The sequence below is a fragment of the Drosophila melanogaster genome, chromosome 2L (assembly GCF_000001215.4).
Source record: "Drosophila melanogaster chromosome 2L".
In the NCBI taxonomy this organism is placed as follows: domain Eukaryota; kingdom Metazoa; phylum Arthropoda; class Insecta; order Diptera; family Drosophilidae; genus Drosophila; species Drosophila melanogaster.
In genome coordinates this window covers 15,511,771-15,524,395 of record NT_033779.5, presented here as the reverse complement: position 1 = coordinate 15,524,395, position 12,625 = coordinate 15,511,771, and the positions used below count along the sequence as shown (strand labels likewise).

The window sequence follows — 12,625 nt, the reverse complement described above, 5'->3', positions numbered from 1 at the left end:
CATCAATGGGTAGATCTAAGAGATAAACCAAAATTTTATTTTCATAGTAATTATAGTTGCCTATAAACTGTAGAACTGAAAGAACTTTTTTATTCAGCGCTTCATAGGATATTTCGTAGTCGTATCATTTGATAAACTTTAAATACTTTGCTCACCCGTCTTTGGCAGTTTTTATATTTTTTCGCGCTCCATAAACCAGCCAAAGCTCATGGCAAGTATGTGTATTTTTGTGGGTGTTTCGTGTGGTGTGGGCGTGGCACTTTTCATAATTAATTAGAAGCTGACGAGTCTGGGCAAGTTTTAGCAGCTAGCAAGCAGCATCCGCTTAGCCAGCTTGTCTAGTCTGAAGCACTCACCTTTTGCTATTAATATAAGAAGTTTAGACACAAAATGCGAGTAAATGGGGAGATATAAGATATATGTATATAAGCGGGAGGTTTTAGGGGGCTTATAAGGTGAAATCCATAGAGAAAGTTGCTGCATCAGCTGCTGCTTTCGACTACTCCTTCCATTTTGGGCTCTTGCCTTTGGAAACTTAATTTGTTTATGCACAAACATGGTCTTAAGCTGCTCTTGTCTATGCGCTCATGTTTATGCGTTCAGATACTCAATGCATTACGCCCCAGCTCTCGCCCAGTTTATTTACAAACAATTTGCAGGTCTGTCCACACTCTTGATGCATGGCCATAAGGCAAGGATGAAGACTCAAATACAAGTTTCATGAATGGAATATAATAACTAAGGCGAGTGCTCTGGGCCTCCATATGCACAAGGGTCACGAATATCCAGGTGATAAATTAGCAAGTGATTCATCAGGAAAGTTGGAGCTCTGCCATGATTACCGGCTCCTGTGGCAGGCCGACGAATTCATACCTTTGACTCTTTGACCTTATTCTAATTTTTCCATAAGTCAGCTGGGATGCAGTAGGAAAAAATAAAACATGTCCTGAGGTTTAGAATACTGGCTTAATTGGGAAGTAGATGTCAATATTATCACAAGAAGGGGAACAGTAATAAGATACCTGAATGATTTGCAATAATGCGCAGTAGTTGATTTACATAGATAATATCTTTAAGAAGTTGTTCATTTGTTTCTTTCGGAGACCTTTAACCACTTGCAGTTCCACTGACTCTTCTGAAACTTTCATTGATCATTAAGTGAAACTTTGCCCATAAGTCGAGTAACTTTCACCTTCTGTTTGAGTCCCGGGGTGACGAAAGACCCTTTCGTCCTGCACTCGTCCTCTCCCTTTGAATCTCGCTGTGTTGGCCAGCCGCAAATGGCAATGTTTATTAGCCATAATGATGCTGACAGTGCAGCGAGGACGACGGGACCATGTTGCCATGGCGAATATGTCCTGGTTGCCGGGACAGCGTGTCCTGTAACTTTGAATAAACTGGAAGTTTTGTGTGCGGCGAAAGAAGCAAACAACAAGAGCAAAAATCGTGTTCTGCTGACGCCACTGTTCACTACACAATAAAAAATTAAATGTTTATAAATGCCATATTAATTGAATTTTAATTTTTACATAAGAAAACTTAACCTGATTACTTAAAATAAACCGCTAATTGTTATGTTCTACATTGCCAATCGCAGTGCTTTTCGTATAATTTAAAACTGATAAACATGAGTTCCTGGCATTTTACTTTCTGTTTCTGAATTAATGCATACACTTTTATTTTAATTTTTTTTTTTTTGTGTAATTTCCGTCTGTCACCTTCTGCCCCTTGACAATTTTACTTGGCTATTTATAACTGTCATTGCCTGCTTGGCTGGCTGGTTGGCTGTCTATGTTGTTGGCGTGGAGCATCTTTATTCCGTTTTGTAGGTGAGTGCGGCACAGGATCCTTGTCCGCTGGAAAGGCTCACCAATCACTCGGCGGCCGGCGCAAATTGCGGTCATTTCTTGTTGTCGCCTCCGACGGCGGGAATTACAAGCCCCAAAGTGGCTAATTTGTCACTCAAGAGGGCAGCCAAAGTGGCAGCCGGACAGCTGGCCATGCAAAGTCCTTAGTACTTGCCTGCCGGTTTCCAGGTCCTTGGTCCTCCGGCCGGATCCTGGTCTTGGCCCTAATTCGATCATCCGTTCGAGTGCCTGCGAATCAATTGCTCATGCCGTATGAACGAGAATACCCGTATCCTGGCACATCCCCTGAGCAAATGTTTTGCCTAGCAGAATAACAAAGGATATCGGACTCCGAAACGATTCGCATGTCCAGTTTATCCCCTCCATCGCCTTTATTGCGATTTTATTGAGCAAAAATGCAACTTTTGAGCATGCAAAATGTTTCGCATGAATTGCCAATGCCGGGGGCGTACCAAAACGGACTGGAAAATGTCTGTGCAGGAAAAGCAAGGCAGATCGGGAAATGGAGTTGTGCTTAAGGCTAAATGCCCTTCTTTCCTTAACCAATTTGCACTTGATACCTTAACACCTATTAAACAAAAAAAGAAAATAATTTTAAAGTTATGCGAGTAGGTTGGTAAATATTTAAAGAGAAAGTTTAAGCTCGGTGTTACAATATTAGATATTCTTTTGTTATTTCTCTGCTTATTAACTATTTATCTCGGTTTCATAATTGAGTTGGCTTCTTTCTATATAAACATTTTAATGTGATTTGTGCTAAATGTAAAAAGAAGTTGAATACCACAATTTTCAAAATTATACCATAGAATTGCTTAGACAAATTCCATTTGATAATCTCAAGACTCTCAAATAATTTATGAGAAACTTCACCCATTTCAAAAAGTTTCTCATCTCTGTCGGCTGGCACAATGCAAATGCATTGCATCTGATTTTCGTTTGGCAATTGGATTTGCGTACTCGAGGATAAACATTTCAATTGCCGTCCGGAGCAAATGCTTCATTACCTTCCCCTCGACCTTCTGGCCATCGATTCTATTCCCTGCTCTTTGGTATTGTCTGGTTAGCAGAAGTTTTTCAATCTGGCAAATCTGGAAATGCGAAACGAAGCGAAACTATTGCAAATTAATTTGGCTGAAAGTGGGCGGGGAGGTCAACAGCGGTGGACCCTTGCCAGTTCACCTGTCGTTTCTGGCCGGCCACACAAGTTACTAAATTATGCAAATTAAAATATTGTACACATAATTACAAATGTAAATCGCATTAATATTTCAATGTGAACGAGTGCGAATAGTCCTGGCAAAGTCGATATAAATTTGCGGTCAACATATCACTGGAGCCACTCACCTTCCTGGAAAAACTGTTTACACATGTGGATAAATATCGTGCTCGCACGTTTATTTATAATGCGTTCGATCCGTCTCGATTTGAGTTTTTTTTTTTTTTTCGATTTTTGTTAGTATTGACTCTGTTTTGCCAACGCGAAATGACCGCAAATGATTTTTATAGCTGAGTTAATTGAGGTTCGGCGCGCGGTTTTCATTTGATTAAGTTTAATAATTGCCACGAGAAAAGCACAAATATTTGCAACCGACCGAATGAAATGTGAGTTTGGTGTTGACTTCAATCAATGTTGAAATACAGACATATTTAAAGTTAAATCAATATTGGATAGCGGACAGAGTTAAATATGCAAGAGAATGGACCAGAAACCGCAAAGGGTTTAAGTTTATAATTGATATGCTTTATACAAAACACTAACAGTCTATATATTTAATTGGAGCAATATAATTCTTTTTTTCATTAAATCAACACTCCATATACTTTTGGGCATTATTTATACAAAAAAAAAGTATTATTAAGTTGATTTACAGACATTTTTTGTGTTATCAACTCATGAAGACGGTGTTTTGTTAAAACTTTTATTTGGTAGTTTCTCTTTTCATTTGATGTATTGACTTGCTATACTTGCACAGGCAATCACTTTTAAAAATAATATTTTGCCAAGCAAATAGAGAGTACTCTTCTTGTTTAATATTCCATTTAAAGCTGTTCTGTTTTTTATGGAATGGAAAAGCTTATAAAGGTTAATGTACTCGCAGAGTTCCTATGACCGACCTATCGTAAGTGCTATTATTGTTTCAACTACATATGTAGATTGATTGCGCTTATTTATTTTTTTGCCGAGTGGCCTGCGCTGATATATTAGTTACACTTGCTGCCTTTTGGCCACGTTTGCGTTTGTTGTTGGTCGGCCATTTGTTGTTTTTCCTGCTCGCTTTGTTATTTATATGCGTGTGCGATGCATGTGGAAACATCCCAAAAAAGAAAAGCGAGAAAGAACGCGACCGGCGGCCACATGCTGCGGTCAGCCACACACATCAACGGGCCGGCAAAATGGTAAAAAGGACGAAGGACCGACCGGCGAAAGTTATTTACTGCAAATCGGTTGAGTGAAGCTCGGATCGCAGCTGCTGCTGCCGAAGCTAGCTTTAAAAGCGCTTCATGCTCGCTGGGTTCAATTAAAATTTGGGAAAATTATTTAAAAACTAACAAAACGGGAAAACTTTTGCTTTCGCCCCACCCACACTTGAAATTAATTGAGGCCATGCCCTCGCATCGAAAGGCAAACTTACTCGCACTGATTTATTTTTTATAGTTTGCCATTTAACATCAATTTGGGTATCGAGTGCCTGGACCAGAAATTGGCCAACTTTATTTTTGGTTCTGTTTTGGCCAAAGCCAAATAGAAACAAAGGCTTTCGGCAAAAGGATTTGAGTTGTGGAATTTTCCAGCGGAGTTGAGGTAATTAGAAAGTTGACTGCAACTTCAGGTTGGGAAAATGGTTCTGAAAAGTTAATTCTACCATAGGTAACTGGAAAGTGCTGTTTAAAAATGTATAAGTCAATTTCACCAACGCGAAATTCAAAAACATGAGTGAAACGATTTAAGAATATTATTAAATTGACTGAATGGGTTGACCACTGATTAAGAAAACGATGAGTAAGTCATAGTATTTAAAATGTGTTCAACTAATTCAACCCAAAATGATAGATCTTTACCAAAATTTCAACATAAACACTTGAGCCTCAAGTGTTGATTCTGGACCATAATATATCTGGCCTGCAATTGTATTAGCCTTCGTCCGTTATTCGGCACCCTTACCGTACGTTAACTTATCTTGTCCCATCCTTTTCTGCTCAAGGACGCATCTCATCTCGGTTTTGGACGGCTGTCGCCACTCGAGAATCAACAAAAATATTTTCCAGATGTCGGCAGCAGGCTGAGGGCACTTTTCAACGGCCACTTCTGTTGGCCAAAAGTGATTGGGCCAACTCAGCTGCAGATGCCTTAGCCTCTGACTGCAGATGCACTTTCCTCTCCGAATGCCCAATATCTTCAAGGGTCCTCCGAGCGAAGGCGTTTGGGGACATTTGTCTAACGATGACAGACCGGAAAAACATATGGACTGGTCCCAGACTTTATCAGCGGAAGGCATTCTCTAGAGCTGGCCAAAGTTATGAGCCGGGGCCAAGTAATTAAACGTAATTTAATTTGGCCCAGCTGAGCACAGACACAGAACAAACTAATGAATTCCGCGCGAAAAGTCAAGGGAGCCGAGAATTTATGATCACGAAAAGGAGGCAAAGTCGAGTCCTTGACAAATGTTCGACGTTAGACGACGGCGGAGGCGACTTAGTGCTCCGAAAATTTGGCAATAAAACACTTGGCAATTACACTGGCCGGGACTAATATTTCTTGCTACATTCTCGTCAGCGGGGCATTTTAATTTTGCCCAGCTTAATTTAATGAAGACATTTCATTTGAAGGTCCTGATTTAGGCCCTTAACCCTTCGTTGGCATGAAACATTTTACGCAGCTTTTCCGCAAATTGCTGAAGGACTCTTAATGCAACAATTGTTGCAGCAATCGGGGAAAATGGACCCTTGGCCATTGATGGTCGTTTCCCGCCCCTTCCTGTGCTCCCTGCATATGCACATATAAATGGCTCGTTCAGGGCCCAACAACATGCGGGATGTTCGCGTCATTTATGCAAATGAGGCCAAGGATGCGATGTCCCATTTAAGCTCGGCCATTGTGCGTGGTTCCGCCTCCCGCCCTTCAGTCTTCCCTTATCCTGCAGCTGGCTGAACTGATCGATAATTGTCATACAGCCATACAGAATGGCATCGAAATGGCAGCGAAATGGCCAAAAGCGACATCTCGCGAACGTGCCTCACATGCCGCCAAATTCGATGGGGAAGCGGCTGCAGTTTTGGAAACACATTTCCATACAACTTTCCAATTGAACGGCCACGTTGCCTCGACTTTGGGCCAGGAAAGTGAGAAAATGACTGTAAGCCAGGCGAAAACTTTAAAACCAGTTTGCAGATTGCCCAGACAGTTGTGAAACATAAAAGCGAAGCCCTGTAGGGATTGGTAAATCTCTGTTTTCAGCTGAAAGATTACTTGCGATGATTTTTAACTATTTTTGGGTACTTATCTTTCTAAAGGAGACTAAAATCATCATGATTGAAAATTCTAAAATTGCTTTGTTGTGCAATTCCTGCTAACCAATAGTTATTTAGATATTAAAACTTATATCATCCATCCGTTTCTTAACTCAAATCATTTCCTTATTGATTTTAGACAATAAGAATACTCTGTTTTCAGCTCCCTCCCATTCAATTTAATGGCCATTAAGTTTATAAGGAATATTCCACTGGCCCGAAAATGATTGGTCTCTAATGAAAATGGCCAAGTGATTAATGAGCCGAAAATGATGTGGCATATTGAACAACAATTACAACAGGCTACCCACTGTGTGAAATATTTTCGGCAATGTGTTGCATTCTCAGCATTTTCCATCAGATTTTCATTAGGCCCGGCAGATGGCGGTCATTCCAGGCCAATATTTCGACACTTGACTACCCCTCAAACATTGTTAATTAATTAAAATTCAATTAGCCCGGGCTCCTCACAATTTTTGGCCACGCAAACTGTCTTGTCTGTCCGTCTTTAAGCTGTTAATTGGCAACACGAGGCGTAGAAGTAATGCCGCGACGCATTTATTAATATTCATTATACGCACTGTTGTGCGGGTCCTCGGCATTTGCTTAACCCAATTCCGTTTCCGAGCCTTTTCCATACTTTACCATTTCCATTTTCTCTCTGGGTCAAAAAAAAAAGATGAAATTGTTTAAACTTTTGTTTTCGAGCCACTCTTCGCTCCTTTGGTTCTTTATCTTTGCCTGCATTGCCTTTGACACTGCAGCACTCGGTGTCCTGCGTCCTCGGATTCTTGGCTCTGTGTGTGACTCTAAGTGTGCATAAAATATGGCGCTAAAATGCAGTTCCACCTCCCAGTTTCCCGTTCTGCAGACCCACACAGCGTCGGGCACATTTGTTAGCCTGGTTTTTATGGCCACGTGCGATGTTTAAAATTTACTCGGCTGCCAGCATTTTTGCCCCAACTGGAGAGTTGCTTAACCCTAAGGCCCACTCTATATCCATATCCTATGCCGGACTGACAGCTGCATTGATTTTATTTTTTACGACACTGGATTCCATCGAACAGCATATTTGTGACTGGAATTTTGTTGATTTTCCGTATTTACTTAAATGCTTGCCATCGAAGGTCTTCTTAAATTCAAATACAATATCAATATTAAATTTCCGTTTATTTGCTTGCCCAAATTGGATTCCATCTCTTCATGACGGCACGCAGTAAATGAATTTTTCAAAATCTCCCGAAACAACCGCAGTGTGCCTGTGTGTGTTTCTATGTATGTATGTGCGTGTGTGTGTGTGTGTGTGTGTGTGGGATCTATTCAAAGTGTCAGAAAAGACTCGCTGCCCCAGAGATTTACTACAAATTACGGAGTCTATCCTGACCGCACATCGCCGAGTTGAGAGTCCGACAGAGTGACCTTATCGGCGGACATGCATCTTGGCCCCATGCGGATGTTCGCGGTCCCCGAGTGGCAGGAGAAGTAGGAGCACGACCAGTTCCGGGTCCATAACCAGCACCAAAACCAGGACACAGACCCAATCCACTCGAAAGGTAACCACTGGCACCGTAATTGAACCGGAAAATTACATATTTCAAGCTATTTTTACGCGGCGCTTAATGGCGGACGTGAGAGCAGCAAGTGGAGTTGTTTGTGGTCAGCAATGAAATAATTTATTGTTGCCTTCTTGGGCAGCCCACCACCTGGCCAAGATAGAACCGTCAGATATGAGCCGGGTGAATGCCTCACATAATTACACCTTAACCCGCCGCATCGGATTGGCGCGATTAAGCACAATGTGGCAGGAGTCCTGGGATCCTGGATTCGCCCATCGACCTGGGTGAAAGAAATGTGGCACTGCTGGGATTTATCGCGGCATCAACGCAAACTGCTGCGGACAGTTCACTTACACACACAGTTTAGTTAATCGTTCCGGCATTGAAAATGGAACAGGTAGATAATGCTCAAATTGCACTGGGTAGCTGCTGATGAAGTATTTCTAGATACTAAGCCAAACGATGTAGGATTTGCGATAAATCAGTGGTAAAAACCGCAGATGTAATGTTATCAACTCAAGACTACAAACAATTTCTTTACAAAATATATGAATATGCTAACTTGTGATAACTAAATAACTATACACAAAATAGATGTATAATTCGCCATTTTATTATATTTGTAATAGCAAATGTCTAGTCAAAAGTCTGAATATTAAATTTATTTACGGATATTCTGCTTTCTTCATACAATTTGGTTTGTGAAAACATTTTCCAGACCCCCTTGAGTGTTCTGGCCAATTTAGCCGTGCCACCACTTGTTCACTTTTGAGCAGGACCAGAAAATTCCCCAAGCGGGCTATTCAAATGCAACCTCCGACACTTCGTCATCGTCTCGCCAATTGGCTCTCCAGTGAAGGATCCATTGTCTTATTCTTGTGGCAAACACTTGCCAAAAAACGAGCTTCTGCTGTGGCAAATTCCGTGCAATTCATAAAAATTAATTAAGAGCCCTGGGGCCAGCTGCCAAGTACTTGACCAACCGCCCGGAGGGAACTTCTGCCTGCTCCTCGGCCCTTTCGAGTGGCACAAGTTATTGCCAGTGTTATTGTCTTGTTGTTATTTCAGACTATTGACCAGTTCGCACTTCAAGTTTGTTTGCGTTTGCCGGTCAGCTTCCTTCCTCCTCCTGCTTCCACTCCACCGACCGCTTCTGCTGCACTTTGAAAAGATCCGAGTGTTTGTCTCCTTCAATTCCGGAGGACAGTCGAGACATTACTTCATCATACCCTTACTGCGGTTATAGATGGTCAGCTGTGCAAAAGAAAATAAAAACAGATCCTAAATCACATAACTCATATCATTATTGTTTTTAATACTCTTATAACTCTACATATACACTGACTCACACATTGAATGTTCTTATCTATTTCTAAGTACAGATTTCCCTTCTTTATTTTCATTTTCAAAGTAAGGGCATCATCTCTTTCGCTCTATACGAGACCTACTAATTTCTCCTCCCATTTTCACTGAACAGACTTTCCGCTTTCCTTCGCCGGTTTGTTTAAGTAGTTATTTCATTTTTCACTTGCACTTGCCGGCTAGGTTGTGTTCTCCCTAACCAAACCAAGCTAGAACAGCACTGAACAGGACTAAACAGACCGAAGGACTCGACCCATTCCGACCCGGTCGGAGATAAGCCAGCTGATGTCTGACCACCGAAGTAAAGTTGCGAACTATAAATTTTCGACGAGCTGCTGCTGCGGTTGGCAGAGGCCAACTTTAAGGCATAAATCGATGTCAACGCCGTTTAAAATCGCATTTCGAGTGGCCCCGCAAGTGCGCAACTCTAATTATGAGTGCCACTCATTTCCATACCGCAGGATTAGACGATTCCATGTTTGATTAGGCAACAGTTACGCTCGGAGTTTCACGACTCTTCCCGGCTAATGCGTTTTCAATCATCCCAGTCGAGTAAGTCGATCCCAGCGAATCGAGAGGACGTCGAGAGCTTCGGCATTTCCCTACTAATGAAGGAGGGCGAAGAGATTTCTGGCAGAACGGGAATACATTTCACAAGTTTTCCTAATGGTTTTAAGCGTAATGAAGCCGGAAATTAGTACACATTTCTCACTGTGGGCGGGAAACTAGTACACATTTCTCACTGTGGGCGGGCTAACACATAAAGTCAATTGACATTGCAGCCTTCAAAACTAAGCATTACAAATTATTAGCTAGGAAATACTACGGTATTTCTGTAGAAAAATTAAATTGATGCTTAAATTTCCTATTTAATTATTCATGGAAAATTATTTTTTAGCCAAAAACTATGCTCATTATATTTTGTGCTATAATCCACTTAAGTTTTTCATCAAAAATTTCGGAAAATTATTTAAAGTTTAGCACTTATACCTCAAAATATACTACTTCAGGCGAGCTAAGAGTAGAAAATGGAATAAAAAATATAAAGATGTTATTTTTAATTGCTTTATTATGCGGAGAATAAATAATCTGTGAAAATTGCTTATCCTTGCGCCGTTTATCTCCCCTTGACGTCTGAACTCTTTTGCGGCTTTTTCACTTCCTAACAGCATTTTCTCCATTCCCAACTGAAAGCTTCTTTCTGCGGCTTGTGCTATTTACTTCGTTTTAAGTTTGAAAACTAAAAGTTGTAGTGTTGCCGCTTTGAATTTCGCCAAAATGGATAATTATTTTAGCAAATTGCGCGAAACGCTTGAGCAAAAACTTCCAGACTCTCGTCTCCCCTTTCAAATGGCTCAGCTAACGCTAGGTGTTCGCCCGTCATTAGGATTCCAGGATCTGCGCCTAGGCCCCAAGTTCAACAGTTAAACAGCTAAACAGGAACGCCGGCGGAAAGTCATAGTACAACTCCGCCTTTCGGCAGATGCGGAGAACTTTGAAAGCACCCCTCGCCCTGGCCACATTTTAATTAGTCGCATTTGTTGCAAGCCAACCGATTTAATGCACTCGAAATCATTTCCCAAAACTTTTCAGCGCCAGCAGTTTGAGGGCGAGACATTTAAACCTCCTCCTCGAAATGAAATAATTGCTAAACGTCCTTAGAATGCAAAGTAGCGATAGTTAACGGAGTGGATATGTAAGCAGCGAGTGTGCCAGTGATAGAAGTGGAATGTGGGTGTTCTGCGATGCGAAAGCTCCTAAAAAATTCTAAATTGTAAAATCAGGTTTTTAGACCAAATAACTGCATGTTAAATTATAAGTAGATATAATAAACGACTTATTGACTATATATTTAGTTTTATTTTTCTCTGAACACATTTTTTGGCGAATTTGGATTCAGGAACAAATTTCCCTACGTAAAACCACGTGTAAAAGTCTCTCACAGAAATCAGCGACAGCGGGAGATAGCACCGAACCCAATCTGAAATCCCATACCCCAACTTTCCGGGAGTTGGCGCTACGTGCATTGCATGGTGAATTGCGAAAAGTCCCGGCATTGGGAAGAACTTTTAACACAATTTATAAACGCTACACAATTTATAGAATTTTTGAATTAAGCGAAAATGTATTTCGGTGTGTGTCGTCTGTTGGCGGCGCCAGCAGAAAAGTTGAGTTGGCCGCAAAAGTTGCCCAGACCACAGCAATTGCAGAAAACAAACAGCCAGACGCTTGCGGCAATTACCACAGCCAAGTAGACAAAAAAAAAAAGTTTCTCGGACTCGATGGGCCAGCTGGCCTAAGCTCTTAAATTGTGGGCCCAAAATGCAATTACGAAATATTAACGCATGCATTTACATAATTATTAAATTGGGTTATCAAACATAAACCGATTTGGTATTTATGTTTCACTTTGGCTTGCGCACTTGCAGCTTAATTGGTTTTTCACGAAACAAAATGAAAATCGCAGCCCGCAAACAGAAATATCAATTACTATTAAATCATAAATAGAATTTCAAATTATTTACACCGAAATCAAATCAAATTCATTGATAAGGCGTAAGAGGAAAAAAGCGCCGGATTTAATTTGCAAATTCAAATTGTATGGGGAATTGGCTAAATAATATTGTGCACTGAGAAGAGCGTAAATTGAAAATATATTCCATAGAATATTTAATTAGCATTTGGAAACACTAATGCAAAGTACTTGAATGGAAATTGAAATAAAAATGTCTCTAAACTAGGGATCAAATTGTTTAAAATCTTTTTTACAACGCATTCAGATATGACTAAATATAAGATATTCTTAATTTATTTTTGATTAACATGTGTTTAGCTTGGTTAGCTTAGATAACATCAATTTCATCACAGCATTTCCATTTATTTCCTTAACCCATTCCATGACTAACATTACGCGTCTTCCATGACGAAAAATATTTGGAGCTATCAATTTTATTGCGCCTTATTCAAATAAATCGAAATGGGCGTGAAAAATGCAGCTGGCCAAACAAAATCGGCGCTTGCCCTCGGGGCATAAATTTCAAATAAATTGGCACACGCAACTCCAGCGCCGCACAATGGAAATGAAGACATTACGTATACGCCACTTTTTACCTGCCAGCGTGGAACGTGCTCTCTACGAGAACGAAAGGGGAAATGTATTAGAAACGGAAACAGCTCAAGGGAAACACTTGATGGGGCAAAATACGATTACGATTACCCCCGAAAGAAGGTCGGCGATGGTGGCCAGGCTCGGTGGGGGGAAACAATTTGTTGAGTGCGAGCAACAAGTAAGCAGCAAGAACGAAGGTCCCTTTGCCTCCTCAACACCAC

General features: G+C 40.9%; 2 long non-coding RNA genes across 3 annotated transcripts; one reads left to right on the top strand and one right to left on the bottom strand.

The window, feature by feature from the left end:
* Positions 1-402: 402 nt before the first annotated feature.
* On the bottom strand, positions 403-2,394 carry lncRNA:CR43761 (long non-coding RNA:CR43761). Of its 2 annotated transcripts, none has more exons than NR_073783.2 (3): positions 1,545-2,394; positions 1,023-1,470; positions 403-965 (listed from the first exon to the last, which is right to left on the bottom strand). It is a non-coding gene; the product is annotated as a long non-coding RNA:CR43761 (long non-coding RNA). The 2 variants fall into 2 exon arrangements; NR_073784.2 differs by having other exon boundaries at positions 403-1,135; positions 1,193-1,470.
* Positions 2,395-7,668: 5,274 nt separating this feature from the next.
* On the top strand, positions 7,669-8,575 carry lncRNA:CR44864 (long non-coding RNA:CR44864). The gene has a single exon (NR_124286.1). It is a non-coding gene; the product is annotated as a long non-coding RNA:CR44864 (long non-coding RNA).
* The last annotated feature ends 4,050 nt before the right edge of the window (positions 8,576-12,625 follow it).